The sequence below is a fragment of the Mauremys mutica genome, unplaced genomic scaffold (assembly GCF_020497125.1).
Source record: "Mauremys mutica isolate MM-2020 ecotype Southern unplaced genomic scaffold, ASM2049712v1 000005F_np12_subseq_1:122570_obj, whole genome shotgun sequence".
Lineage (NCBI taxonomy): Eukaryota > Metazoa > Chordata > Testudines > Geoemydidae > Mauremys > Mauremys mutica.
The window spans coordinates 25,918-39,326 of record NW_025422795.1 but is presented as its reverse complement, the minus strand read 5'-3'; the positions used below and the strand labels follow the sequence as shown (position 1 = coordinate 39,326).

General features: G+C 42.9%; 1 pseudogene; it reads left to right on the top strand.

Moving 5' to 3' along the window:
- Positions 1 to 1,810: 1,810 nt before the first annotated feature.
- LOC123356894 overlaps positions 1,811 to 13,409 on the top strand; it is a 33,559-nt pseudogene continuing 21,960 nt past the window's right edge.

The following is a 13,409-nucleotide window of genomic DNA, read 5'->3' as shown; positions in this document are numbered from 1 at the left end:
TCAGACCTGACACAGAATGGAATGAGGTAGCAGGGCTAGAGTTTGAAGGCCCAATCAGACACTGAGTAAATGATATAAAAATACACCTATGAGAAGCAGAATGCTTTTGTGAAGGCAGAGTTCTACGCTCACCAGTCACAGGACTGAGTTGTAACTAAAATGGGTTGTTTCTGTATATTTTCTTGTTATGTTAAGCCATTTCGGTCTTTTGCTATACAAACCATTCTCAGGAGTGAAAAAACCTCGGGGAAGAATAACTTTTTTAAAAATTTTAAAAAGTTTGGCTATTAAGATCCCTCTCCCCTCCGAAATTAATTTTGAGGCTGACTCCTAGTGAGAAATGTGATTTTAAAGAATGCTATTTGATTTAAAAAATGTATTCTCCTTTGCAGGCAAAGGCCGGATCTGCCCAGCAACAGAGACTAGCTGTCTAAAATGAAAACAGGGAAATTGAGACAGCCATTTTAAACATACAAGACAAGACTTTGATCTAATGATCTAATATGAGATAATGTTGTTAACCTTGGAAAAATCTGACAGTTTTGTGAAAAAAAGAAAATGAATAACTTGCTTTCAATAACTTTTCTGATTTTTACTGACACACTTGAAATTTAAAAAGTCCACATTGATTCTGGTTGCACTTTCCCTGTTAAAAGTTGTCCTATCTCCCTCTCTACATCCAGATGCACAATAAACAAGGGTTTTTTGGAGGGGGGCGATTACAGCTTTTTGACAGTTTTCTTTAACACTCCCCAAGTGTGTCTTTTCTTTCTCAGGATGTCTAATAGTGTATAAAAGTTCTGTCTGCATGTGAGTGCCCATTAGTAGGGCTTTGTCTTGATTGTCTAGTGTCAACCGCTCTATGATACTTTGCGGGGGGGGGGGGGGGGGAGCAACCATAGTGGAAATTAAGTGCTGTTAAACACTCATGTCTATGTTGTATGCTGCCTATATATATATATATATATATATATATATATATATAGGCAGCATACATTTTTGTATTTTATAAAAATAGTTGTATATGTATGAATATTTATATTTGTTTCTGTAAAGACTTTCCCCCCTTTTTTCACTGTGGCAGAGATATTTGATCCCATCGTATGACAGCTTCTTGCTTAAAGGAAAGTGATTTTGTGTAGCTGTAGCTCTTTTTACTAAGGAAGGAGCTCTCTTTCTAGGGCCCAATCCTGCCCAGCGCTCCCTGCAGCCTAACGCCGGTGTAGAGAAGTCCCACGCAGGCTACACCCAGGATTGACGCCGATCCAACCTGTTAATAGGCCTCCCCCCATCACCCTCAGTTTACTATGAGTGCTGGGGCTTAAATCTATGACCAAGCTGCTGGCTGGTCGTTTCTCCATGCGGCGCATTTGTAGCGTCCCCGACGCGTGCGTTAGGCGGGCTCCCTGGATACTTTCCCCCCTTCTCTAGCGTATGAAGCCAATTCCCGTTAATTTGTGTGCCCCTCTCGCTGGCACACGGCGCCATCCCCCCGCCCACCGCAGAGGCGCGGAGTTTCTGGCCCGCCTGGGCATCAGCTGAAAGGGAGGAACGGCCCAGGAACCGGTGAGACTCGGGGGCACCGAAGCCCCCCCAGCCAAGGAGCCCGAGAGAGCAGCGGGCAGCGCTCGCCTGAGCCGCCCGGGACTGGGATCCGGGAGGGGGGGGGGGGCAAGGCAGAGGCGTGGCTGGAGGAGGAGCAGGTTGGGGGCGGTGGTGGCTGTGCGCTCCCGGCTCTCCCTCCCGCACTAGCGAGGTGTCCGTGCGCGCGGGAGGCTGGCGGCAGTGCTGGGAGCGAGGAGCGCAGCGCAGGGAGGGCGCAGCGGCAGCATGAAAGGCTCCTACCTGGCCTGGGAGCTGGCGGGCGCTGTGCTGCTGCTGAGCTTTCCAACAGGTGGGACTGGCCGGTGCTGGGGGGTCCGCGTTGCACGGCTCGCTGCGTGTGCAGGGGGAGACGGTGCGCTGCTCCCAGGAGCGAGCGAGTGAGGGGCGGGAGGGGGCAGTGCTCATCCAGCTTCTCCCGCTGGTACTTGGGCTGTGCAGTCGCCGGTGAGGAGCTAGCAAAGCTCTTGCTTCCAGCGCAGCGCCGGGACAGGTAGGGCTGGTAGCAGTGCAGTGCCGGGGTGCGTGGAGGCGTTGGCGGAGAATTTCTGCTCCTCTGTCTAGGGGTGCTTGAACAATTTGTGTAGTGGGGTGGGGGTGGTACTGAGAGCTATTGACCAAACTGTGAACCCAGCCCCCCTAGTTCCAGCACCCATGCCCCTGCCGGGCGAGGACAGCGTGCCTGGTTTTCTTACCCTCACTCCATTGATAAAGATCGACGAGCTCGCCGCACCAGCTGTGTTTATTGTGAAAACTCTGGCGCGGTAAGTAGGAGAAGCAGCGGCTCGCGCAAAGGACAGGTTCCTCGCATTACTTAGAGGTCCCTCCTGCTACAGCAGGGGGCCTGGTATTTGTTGCATTGCATTGACTACTGACCTGAGTTTCAGTTGCACGAACTTTGGCAAATCCTTGCATAGCTCGTCCTGCCAATGAATAGCGTGAGCGCGATTTTTGGAGACGCGTGAGCGCTCCTTGCCGCCCTCCAATGCCCAGTCTCGTTACGCGGCTGTAGCGCTTCCTGAAGTCAGGCTTGCATTGGTTTTGGAGGGGCAGCGTGGTAGCTTGATAGCTATTGCAGAGTCCGAATGGGCTACTGTGAGGGAAGCAGAAACAATCACTGCTCCCGAGCAAGGTAATATTTCCTATTCAGGCGTGCGAATCGGGCTACACTACACGCACCCTGGTATAGGTGCTTCCCACATCTAGGGAAGGAGTGTTAGTAGTTAATCCACCTTTTTGTTCTTCAGAGAACTATTATCTGTCGGTGGGGGAGGGGTCTTGCATCTGCCCGGGTTGGGTTGTTTTGGCAGTAAACCATCTCGTAATCAGTACGAAATGTCCCTGTGGTCAGATGGCTGTTAAACAACAGAAATGGTAATGAGAAATACTTTCAAGAGCAGGAGTCTGGCTTTCAGCAGCAGAGGTGAAGGTGTAAGTGAAATATAGTCTTCATGGCTGTCGCTGGTTTCATTCATTTTAGACAGATCATTTTGAGGGCACTGTTACATGGCTGAATTTAGTAGAGCATCTCCTAGTCAATGTATTTATGCATTTTGTCAGCTTGTGAGAGACAAACTTTTAATCACCTGTTCTTTCCAAGTAAGAATTCCTGTCAAGCCCTCTTTTAAAGGAGGCTTTCTAGTTCTTGCACTGGCTTGTAGATTTTTAGGTCATTTCACTCACGCTGTGCCTAGTGAACTGGAGAACTGAGTTGATGGTAGGGATGGACAGCAACTATGCATGCTTGTCATGTCATTGTCATTCTAATTTATTGCCCTCTCTTGTTTGGACAGGTCACTCAGACTCAGGCACTTAGCAATTCTTATCACCTTTATGCCGAATTTTACCTTACTCTGCAGGTAGTCCTGCTGAAATAAATGGGACAACTTGCAGTAGAACTAAGGGAACTCAACATGAAAAAGGTGGCAGAATCAGTCTCAGCTAGCATATGTGTGAAATCTGAGCAGTTGCCATCATCCGGATTTAGATTGTATAGGTCAGGCAATGTCAAACCCAACTCACGCTACCGATGACAATCTGTCAGTGCAGTAACTGTGATATATCAGGCTGACAAATTCAGGATTTCCCCATCAAAATATTTAATAAAAGATGTGTAGGGGAGAAACCATCAGATGTTCTCGGTGGCCTAAAATCATCCCTTGGATAACTCTAATGATTTAAAGGAGTTGCACCAGGGATGAATTCAGCTCTCTGTTGGAATCAGAATTGGAAACTGACAACTTAAAACAATTAATTTCTCCCTCCCTTATCTTATTTGAAGCTAAAGTCTGGAGGGAAGCAGTGCATGGTGACAGAAAATGAAAGGTGGCTGAACTTGCTCTCCCAATTCTTGAAAGTGGGGTCTTGCAAATAACCCTCTCTGGCCCAATGGTTCTTTAATTTATCCACAGTGGAACAGCCGAGAGAGAGACACTCTAGCCTGGTGGTTAGCACACTGGGAGCAACCATCCCCTTCCTCCATTGAATTTTGTAATTATTTAGCCACACTGGAACAGCTTCAACAGGATTGAGTGAGGGAGCCCCATATCATAGTCTCCCATAGCTCAGCGGTTAGGGCACTCACTTGAAGTAGCAGATCCCTTCCCATGGGGAATGTGAACCAGGGGTCTCCCACATCCCAGGTGAGTACCCTAACCACTGGGCTAAAAGTTATTATGAGGGAGGTTGTCCTCCTCCTGCCCTTCTTCCCCCTTGCCCCACCAGCTTCTTGCAAAAAATGGCATAGGGGTGCAGCTGGGGGCTTGTCTACACTTACAGTGCTGCAGCTGCACCTGTGCAGCTGTGCCACTTAGGGCTTGTCTATACTACCCACCGGATTGGTGGGCAGTGATCGATCCAGCAGGGGTCAATTTATCGCCTCTAGTCTAGACGTGATAAATTAACCACTGAGCGCTCTCCCGTCGACTCTGGTACTCCACCAGAGCGAGAGGCGCAGGTGGAGTCGACGGGAGAGCGTCAGGAGTTGACTCACTGCAGTGAAGACACCACGGTGAGTAGATCTAAGTACGTGAATAACGTAGCTGAAGTTGCGTAACTTAGATCGACTCTCCCCCTCCCCCCAAGTGTAGACCAGGCCTTAGTGAAGCTTCTCCCATCAGCATAGGGGTGGTAGCTATGTTGACAGGAGAAGCCACACTCCTGAGCGACATAGTTATATTGACACAAATTTGTAGTGTAGACCAAGCCTGAGAATCCCAAGTGGCCAGAGCAGCCCAGACAGGTGCCTGTCTCTGAGAAGGCGGGGCTTAGCATAAGCCATTGGCTTGCTATCTCCCATTGGCTAGTTTAGGCAAGGCATCACCTAGCAAGCTGGCTTTTGTGAATTGCATTCTAAGGTGCCTGTCTCTCCTCATGCATTGTATAGGGTGCATGGGTGCCAAACTCAGGCTCTGAGTCCCAATGATTTTCTAGGGACTTAAAAGTTAGGTGTGGTGAAGCTGAGCATGGCCTCGCCTCAGTTTCTAGCCCATATTTATTTACATTTATAAAATACCAGTTCAGTGCTCTAGTTCTGTACAGAAATTACATGGGTCAAAAGGGCCACAAAACCAACAACAAACAATCCCTCCCACAAGAGGTTACTCTCCAAACTTCTTGTAAGCATATACAAGATTATTATATTTAACTTCCCCTGATGTCTACTAACCTCCAGATAACATTTCTGACCCCAGCCCCTTAAGTAGTCTTCTGGTTGTCTGTGACCTTCAGGTCAGCTTTTCGTTTCCTCAGGAAAAGCCTGGGAAAACAGGTCAGCCTTGCAACATGTCCTGAAGGTCACCAAATCCAGGCTCTTGTGTCAAGGAGTAGAAGGTGCAGGGGAGATTATTTTTTTCTCTTGATTACTTACTTGATTAGATTCAGACACATTTTCTGGTGTTATTTGCTTTGAATGGCACCTTAGATGAATTTACTGATATTGATGAGAAGCGAATTGTGAATGAGAATTAATGAATTAGAATGGGATGAGAAGTGAATAGTATGTAAGACTCACTATGGTAAAAATGTTTGTCTTTGGGTGTCTGTTTATGTGTATGTGTGGGTGTATGTGGGTGTCTGTGTTTTATATCACACTTAATTTCTTTGTCAGATAGTCGAGTTTCTCTCCTCCCCTGCCTCTCCCTCACTTTTGCAAAAAGAGAATGAGTTAGTACAAAACTAAACTTTAATATGGTTTCTCCTGTGAAATTAAGCCATTCATGTCTTCAGCCCCCTCACTTCACTGCTGGTATTTTGTGCTCTTTCCCTGTCCTTGTGTTTTCTGCATCTCAGTTTATTGCCATCTTCTCCCCTTTGACTTTTTTTTTGTTAGTTCATACACTCTTTTTGTGGGATGTTCTTTTAGAATCTTCAGACTTCCCCCCCCCGGCGCGACTTGGACTCAACACTGCAACACCTTCTGTTTAGGTGCCCAGTAGAATTCACAGCCCTGAGTTAGGCACCCTGTACAATACATGACACAGTTAAGCATCTAAGAACGGGAGCCACAAAAGTCAGCAAGCTGAACAGGGTACCACCTACACTAACCAATGGGAAATGCCAAGGAGAGAGGGGGTTCATAAGCCCTGTCCCTCAGGTGCTTATGTCTTAGCAGGTGGGAAGTGCCTCTCTCTGCTCAGGATTCACAGCTATGAACCCTCTTCTGAAATTAGGCATCTAAACTTTCTCTTTAAAAGTATTGAGGAGGTGGTGGCACCTTGCCTTATAACTTTTATCCCTGTGGTTAGGGCATTCACCCAGAATGTGGAATACCTAGGCTCAATTCCTGCCTCTGCGGGAGTTGAGACTTGAACGTGTGTTTTCTGCCTCCCAAGAGAGTGCCCTAACCACAAAGCTGTGGAAAAGAGTGAGAATGAGTCTATAGCCCAGTGGTTATGGTAATCACCATGTGAGAGACCCAGGTTCCAGCCCTCCTGCTTCTGTGCATATTTTATTATTTATATGCAGCGGAACAATTTCAACAGGAGAGAATGAGAGACACCAGCCTCAGAATACCCCACAGCCCAGTGGTGAGGGCCCTCTTCTGGGAGGGGATGACTCCAATTCTTGTCCTTTCTCCATATCAGGTCAGGTGGGAAATTGAACCAAGTCTCCCACATCCTGGATGAATGCCTGACCACTGGGCTAAAAGTTATAAACAGGCCTGGAACTGTCACATCCTCCACTGTTTTGTGTAAGGCCTGATCGTTTTACTCTGACAGTGTCCACAGGTTTTCCCCACAGGGAAGGTGAGCAAGGCCAGCTTCAGGATTGCACTGAGGCTTAGGCATGAGTTAGGCATCCACCTGAGGAGACTGCACAGTGCACATGGTCACTGGCAGATTTTTGTAGATGCCTAGGGGACTTTACCAGAGAAAATTTAGGCACTTAGGGACTTTAGATGCCTGCAGCCGTGAGTAGGGTGTTTGAGGATCTACATTTTGGCACCTAAAGTGGCAGTTAGGTGCCAAAAATCCCTTTGTGGATCTAGCCCTTTTTTGTTATTCTTCCCACGCTCCCTGAAAATCCTCTCATCCCATTCACTCTGCTGCTATGTTTTGGCATGGTTCCTTTCAGAGCCCATCAACACTCTTATTCAGACACTAAACAATAATATAAGGTGTGCCCTCTGCCTGGAAGGATGCGTGTCCATCTCCATTATGTTCCCAACGCCTGCCAGCCCTGGGGGAGAGAGTCTGAGCTTACTAAAAATTCAGATGGACTGTTGCTAAGATATTTGTTTGGCCCCTCAACCCATTTGATTCCCTAACCCTCCATTTCTGTGTTTGTTTTACCTCCATCTCCCAGCAATTCTGTTTGCGTTTCCCTCCCTTCCTTACAGCAGTGAGTATAGGTATGAGTCTCCTGCGCATATCGGTTGCCTGAAGCGCTGCCAGGAGCAGAATGGAAATGTCAAGGATTGTGCAATACTACTCTTTTCCTGCCAGAGTCACTGGGAAACTGCTGTGATCACATGCCTACATTTGATTCCCCTAGGATTTACTCCATTGCTGCATAACAGAGAATGAGCAGGGTTTGGGAAGAAGCAGGATTTATATTCAAATCCAATTTAAATACTATTGATACAAATTGGTGACATTTCTATGTGCTATTTTTCTAACGCAGTGCCACTGTTATTGACATAAATTACTCCAACTCTTAACACAATTAGACTATGGTGAATCTTCACATACTTTTCATTTTATGTTAGTAACTTCTTATAAATTGTATTGTTTCAACAATATTTCCTGCTCTTATGTAGATCAGAGGGGTTACCCCTTTACAAAGAGTGGTATAGGTATTACTCAGTTTTACAGATGGAGAAACTGAGGCAGAAAGGTTGTGACTTGACGTAGGTTGAACAGTAAGCCGGGGCAAAGCCTGGAATAGATGTCTAGGAATCAAGTATCAGAGGGGTAACCGTGTTAGTCTGGATCTGTAAAAAGCAACAAAGAGTCCTGGGGCACCTTAAAGACTAACAGATGTATTGGAGAATAAGCTTTCGTGGGTGAATATCCACTTCATCAGATGCAGACATGCGTCTGACGAAGTGGGTATTCACCCATGAAAGCTTATGCTCCAATACATCTGTTAGTATTTAAGGTGCCACAGGACTCTTTGTTACTTCTAGGAACGAAATCCTAGCCCCATCAAATGGAAGAATTGAAACCTAGCTTGACTTCCAGTTCTCTTCTGTGGCCTAATGCTGCCTCTATATTCTGTATATTCTATTGTTTAATTTAATACAGTGTATACATTTGTTGTAATTACTGTATAACTCTTGGTAGATTCAAAATATTTTAAATATTTTGTAACAAATCTATCATTCAGTTAGACTAAACATAAAATGCTATGTATTATTATTTTGAAGAAAAGTTTCTTTGCGCCCTGAGTTTTCAGTAAATAATCTGAAAAAATCTTAAGGTAAGAAATCTGGAAAAAACCAAGAACTTCAAAGCATCAAAGAGGCTCCACAACATATTTATATACAATACATGACAGAAGATCTATTATGATATTAGTCTGGTAAGGAGAGACAGTAGTTGGTCAAGGTTAAGCCACTTTTGGGCTGTCCTGCGCTCTTCACTGATGAAGGTAAATGCATGAGAGATGAAGCCATTGCACATTATTTTTCTCAATGTATATATGCACATGTTATTTTACAGATGTTGTTTTTCTTTTTAGTGTAGTACAAACATCTTCCAGGATTTTGACTCACTTCCTCAAGTCTTTCAGCTGTTTAAAAAAGGACAACAGGAAATGAGTTCTAATATCCTGAAAATAATTTTTACTTTAAGTAGTCTTCAGTGTGGCACAATTTTTCATTTTATGTATAGATCTTTGCCTTGTTTCTGCCCATTAGTGTTTAGGGTGACCAGACAGCAAATGTGAAAAATCGGGACAGGGTGTGTGTGTGTGTGAGGGGGGGAGGGTAATAGGAGCCTATATAAGAAAAAGACCCAAAAATCAGGACTGTCCTTATAAAATCAGGACATCTGGTTACCCTATTAGTGTTTTACCTGATTCCCTCACCTCCCAAAATTGTTGTTCTGTTCCTCAGTGTTCAGATTATTGTTCAGTTTATGGCAAAAGCTGAATTGCAGCTGAAGGTGAAAACCCAGTCTTCTGTTTAAACCTTTCTCTCATTCCAAAGCTTTTGCTCATTATTTAAAATCAAACTCTGACAAGAATGCACAGTACTAGTTAGAAAACTGATTAAAACAACTCTTTTGCTTTGCTATTTTTACTGTTGGGGTATTTTGTTTTATTTATGAATTTTAAGAGACTGAAAGGGTGTTCAAAAGGGCACATAGGCACCTAACTGCTATGAAAAGCCAATTCTGCAAACAATCATGCATGTGCTTAACTTTACATATGAGTAGTCTCATTGGCTTGGGATCTGACACTGGAAACTGAAATGTATTGTTTGCTCACTGGCTAAGATTGCTGCAGTTTGTGATAAAAGCATAAAAGAGTAGTGTAAACATCTGTGTTTGAAGAGTGAATGTGACGTTTTCAGGGTTACAATAATTAGAAGGTACAGTAAATGTTAATCTTTTAGTGGATTTATTCTTTGCTATTTTGATGGATTACTCCAAAAAGTAGGTTACCCAATAAATGTTTTGGTTTTGATCTTTTCTAATGCAGATACACAATAAATAACTCTGTACTGCTTTTCACAAATCACCTAAGGGCAACTTAACTAAAATTAAGCACTACTTAATAACATAATCAACCACACATTTCTGTAGTTTTGCATTTGAAAACATCAAGTGATTAGCATTTGAAATCTGAGCCAACAGCTGAGTACAGAATCATGAAATAGAACTACTAAATACTTGATACTGGGAAAACTTCAGTGGACAAATGGGATAACTGCAGTGATAGATATCAGTGGTGAAGGGAACATAGGTTGATGATGCACAAGCTTACGAAGATAAAGCTAACTTGTGTTTGTTTTTGAGAGCTTTGTAAGTGAAATTTGAGAATTTAGATTTGAATCAGATAGCTTGTTACTTTCCACATTAGTGCTTATTGGAAGCATGACAAATGAGTTACAATGGTTGGGCAAAGAGATGACAAAGGTGTTTTTTGACAACCATTTCCTTCTGTTTTCTGTTGGTAGTAGTCTCAACCTGGCAGTGTTCCACATATGGTGAACTGGTGTATTCCTCATGGCATATAGTGGACTGTTAACAAGTGAAAGGCCTGATACAAATGCTGAGTTGAAGAACCTGAGCTGGATGGTTTTAAAGAGGAACTTCACTAGTAATCTCCTGTCATTCAGAAAACTAAGGAGTTGTAAGGGAAAAAGCTCCAAATTAACTGTAAAACACTCAGAAACAAATGTTGTTTTGCCTATTGCCAACCTTAAACATTCAAAAATCATATCTACAGCCCAAATCATGATATTGCCTTATAAATACTTTAAAAAAATGCATTTTGAGTTTTCTATTTTTCTGGTTTCTGAGATTCTAGGGTGCCATTGGTAATATTCTCAAGTTTTCCTCTGAAGGCTAGAAACTTGCAAATGTTCTTAATGAAAGCCAAAACTCACATTCACATGACCCCAGGAGGTGGGGCTGTTTTTTTATTTTTTTTAAAAACCCAAATATCGCAAGACTCATAAATATTCAGAAAGTAGGCAACACTGCGTTTTGACTGCTTGCAGTATGACTATTTGGCTTAAAGGGAATTGGATAGGAAGGACAAAACTGTTGTTAAACCCAGGAAGCTGGCTAGCAAGGCAACACAGATGTGGAATAGAAGTGTTCTTTTGATGGTTGGAAAGGCATAATTTTTTAACTTAGAAATGTCACATTGACTTCAGCAAAATTAATGTTTCTTCCTCATAGGGTGATAGGCTTTTTTATTTTATTTTATTTTATTTTATTTTATTTTATTTATTTATTTGTAGCACAGACTCTCAAGGCTTCCTATTCCATAGCACTTCTAACTTCCAGGTATTGTACAATGCATTGCTAATTTTTTCTTTAATTCTGATATGTTCACAGCTATGTTAATATTATATTGAAAGACTGTGTTACAGCGCAATAAAAAGAGGACAAATTGAGGGAATAAAAATAGCTGTACACTTTCAAGTGCCACCCATAAAGCACACTCCATTCCTGCAAGATGCCAACATGGGATGCTACTTACACTGGACCAACTGTATTAATTCAAATTGCAATTGTGTCAGGAAGCCCTCCTTGTGCATATCCATGACTCTCTTCTGAAGTACTGGGAAACTTGAAGTTTCCCTCCTCCTAGACCAAAACCCATCCCTCCTGCTTGAAGACAAGGAGCACTGGCCTGAGCAAGAGGGATGACCTAGGTTGCCTATAGTCCAGAAGTAGAGTGGGCTGCCACTACTTCAGAACCTTGCTTAACAGAGGACTGTGTGTGTAGTCGGGGGGCTCCTGCTACCAACCCAGTAGGGTTCTTTACTGAGATGGGACATGTACACACAAAACACAGGATCCTTTGCTGGATGGGTGGGGTTACGGTCTTCCTCTTTCTGGGTTGGACTACAGCCTCCCTGAAGACAAAGCAGTGTGCTGGAGAAAAGGAGGGAGGTCTCAGCCTCCCTGAAGAGGAGCAACAGTGGGTCCTCTGGCCCCATCTTTACAGCAGACAGATCTCGTGGCCTCTTCTGCTACCACCATTCCAAGCAGGAGGTGGGGCCATGGAGGGGATGGCCTGTATGGGATGTGCATAGGATCCCAGATTGTATGCAGAGCTGGACTAGGGAAGTGTAGTACACAAAATATATACACTGTGTAGACTACCAGCTCGAGGGGGCTTGCAGATGTGTGGTAAAATTGGGATTGAGCCATGAGCTAATGAAACAAACTGTTGATTACAAAAAAAGCACAGCCTTTGACTACGTGACATTAAGCAAATATAAATGGTGACTCTCTCACAAAGAGATCTCTTCAAAGACTGTCTAAAATTTATTTGCATTCATGTTTGGCTACATTTGCTTTTTGAATACAAGGGCCAGATTCGGAACTGTTTACACCAGTGTAAATCCATAGTAACTCCTTTGAATAAATGAAGCTACACTGGAGTAAGTAGAGGTCAGAATCTGTTTCACTGCCTTTTTAATTTTGCCAAAGATGAAAATACCTCTAGTTAGATAGCACAAAATTAGGTGTGTTTATAAGTGGATGGACAAGTAGATGCAAAAATAAACAAGTAATAAATACTGACTAATTAGATTCCTACCATTTCTTGTGCAAAACATATCACCCACTTCTATCACATGGCACTTTCTATGGGCAACTACCTACAATCAATTCTGCATAAGCAATTAAACTGTGCATAGAAAAATAAATCTCTTAGAGGACTGTGTTAATATTTTAGGAAAGTAAAGACAACCTGGCAGGCAATTTATATAAATGACTTATTTGTAGTATATGCTGACATCCAAGATAAAAGTTAAAATGTGAGGTTTAGTTATTATATTTCCTTGTCAAAAGTCGCCTAGGAAGAAATATGACAGATTGTCAGAAATGCATCTGACTCACTATCTGTATGACACTTCCAAAACCAAATTTTATACAGATTTTACAGAATTCTAGAACGACTACATGAAGCAGGTTTTGCTAACCATGGTAAATTCTGGAGATGCTGCCAACCAGCAGTTAATCTGCCCTACATAATGTTTCCTGGCCACAAATCATAAAAATATATACTGGAGCAATATGTACAAAGGCATTTCTATAGACCTAAGTACAATGAGATGCCCCTCTTAAAAATATGTATACACGAGTTGGTAGAAGAGTTTAGTCTTAGAGTGAACACCAAGAAATGGGTAACAACATCTCAAATCTTAGCAAAGCTTATGCAATATTTAGAAAATGGAAATATATATTAAGAGTATTCAGAACTATATAAAAATTTTCAAACACAGATGCAATGAAGAAAATTAGTTTACATGGGCAATTAAATGCGGAAACAAACAAAAACTTGGTTTCATATGGATGCATTATATGCAAGTGTGATGTCTTTTCATAATGTTGTAATGGAGCCATGTAAATATCTTAGATAGGTCATGACTAAAACAACATTTTGTAATCAATATACACTAATCTCATGATTCTGTGGCTGGGTCTTTCTTGTGTCAATTTTTTATTCATTGCTGTAATTTTGTTGAAAAAATTAATACAAAATAAAGTATGTAGAGAGAGTAAAAAGCTTTGGTCCTCTAATGCGGTATTTAATGTGGTCCAATGTAAGAGTAACATAATTATACCATTATTGTTATCTTTTTCCCCTCTGAAGGAGCTGCATAGATGACTACCGGT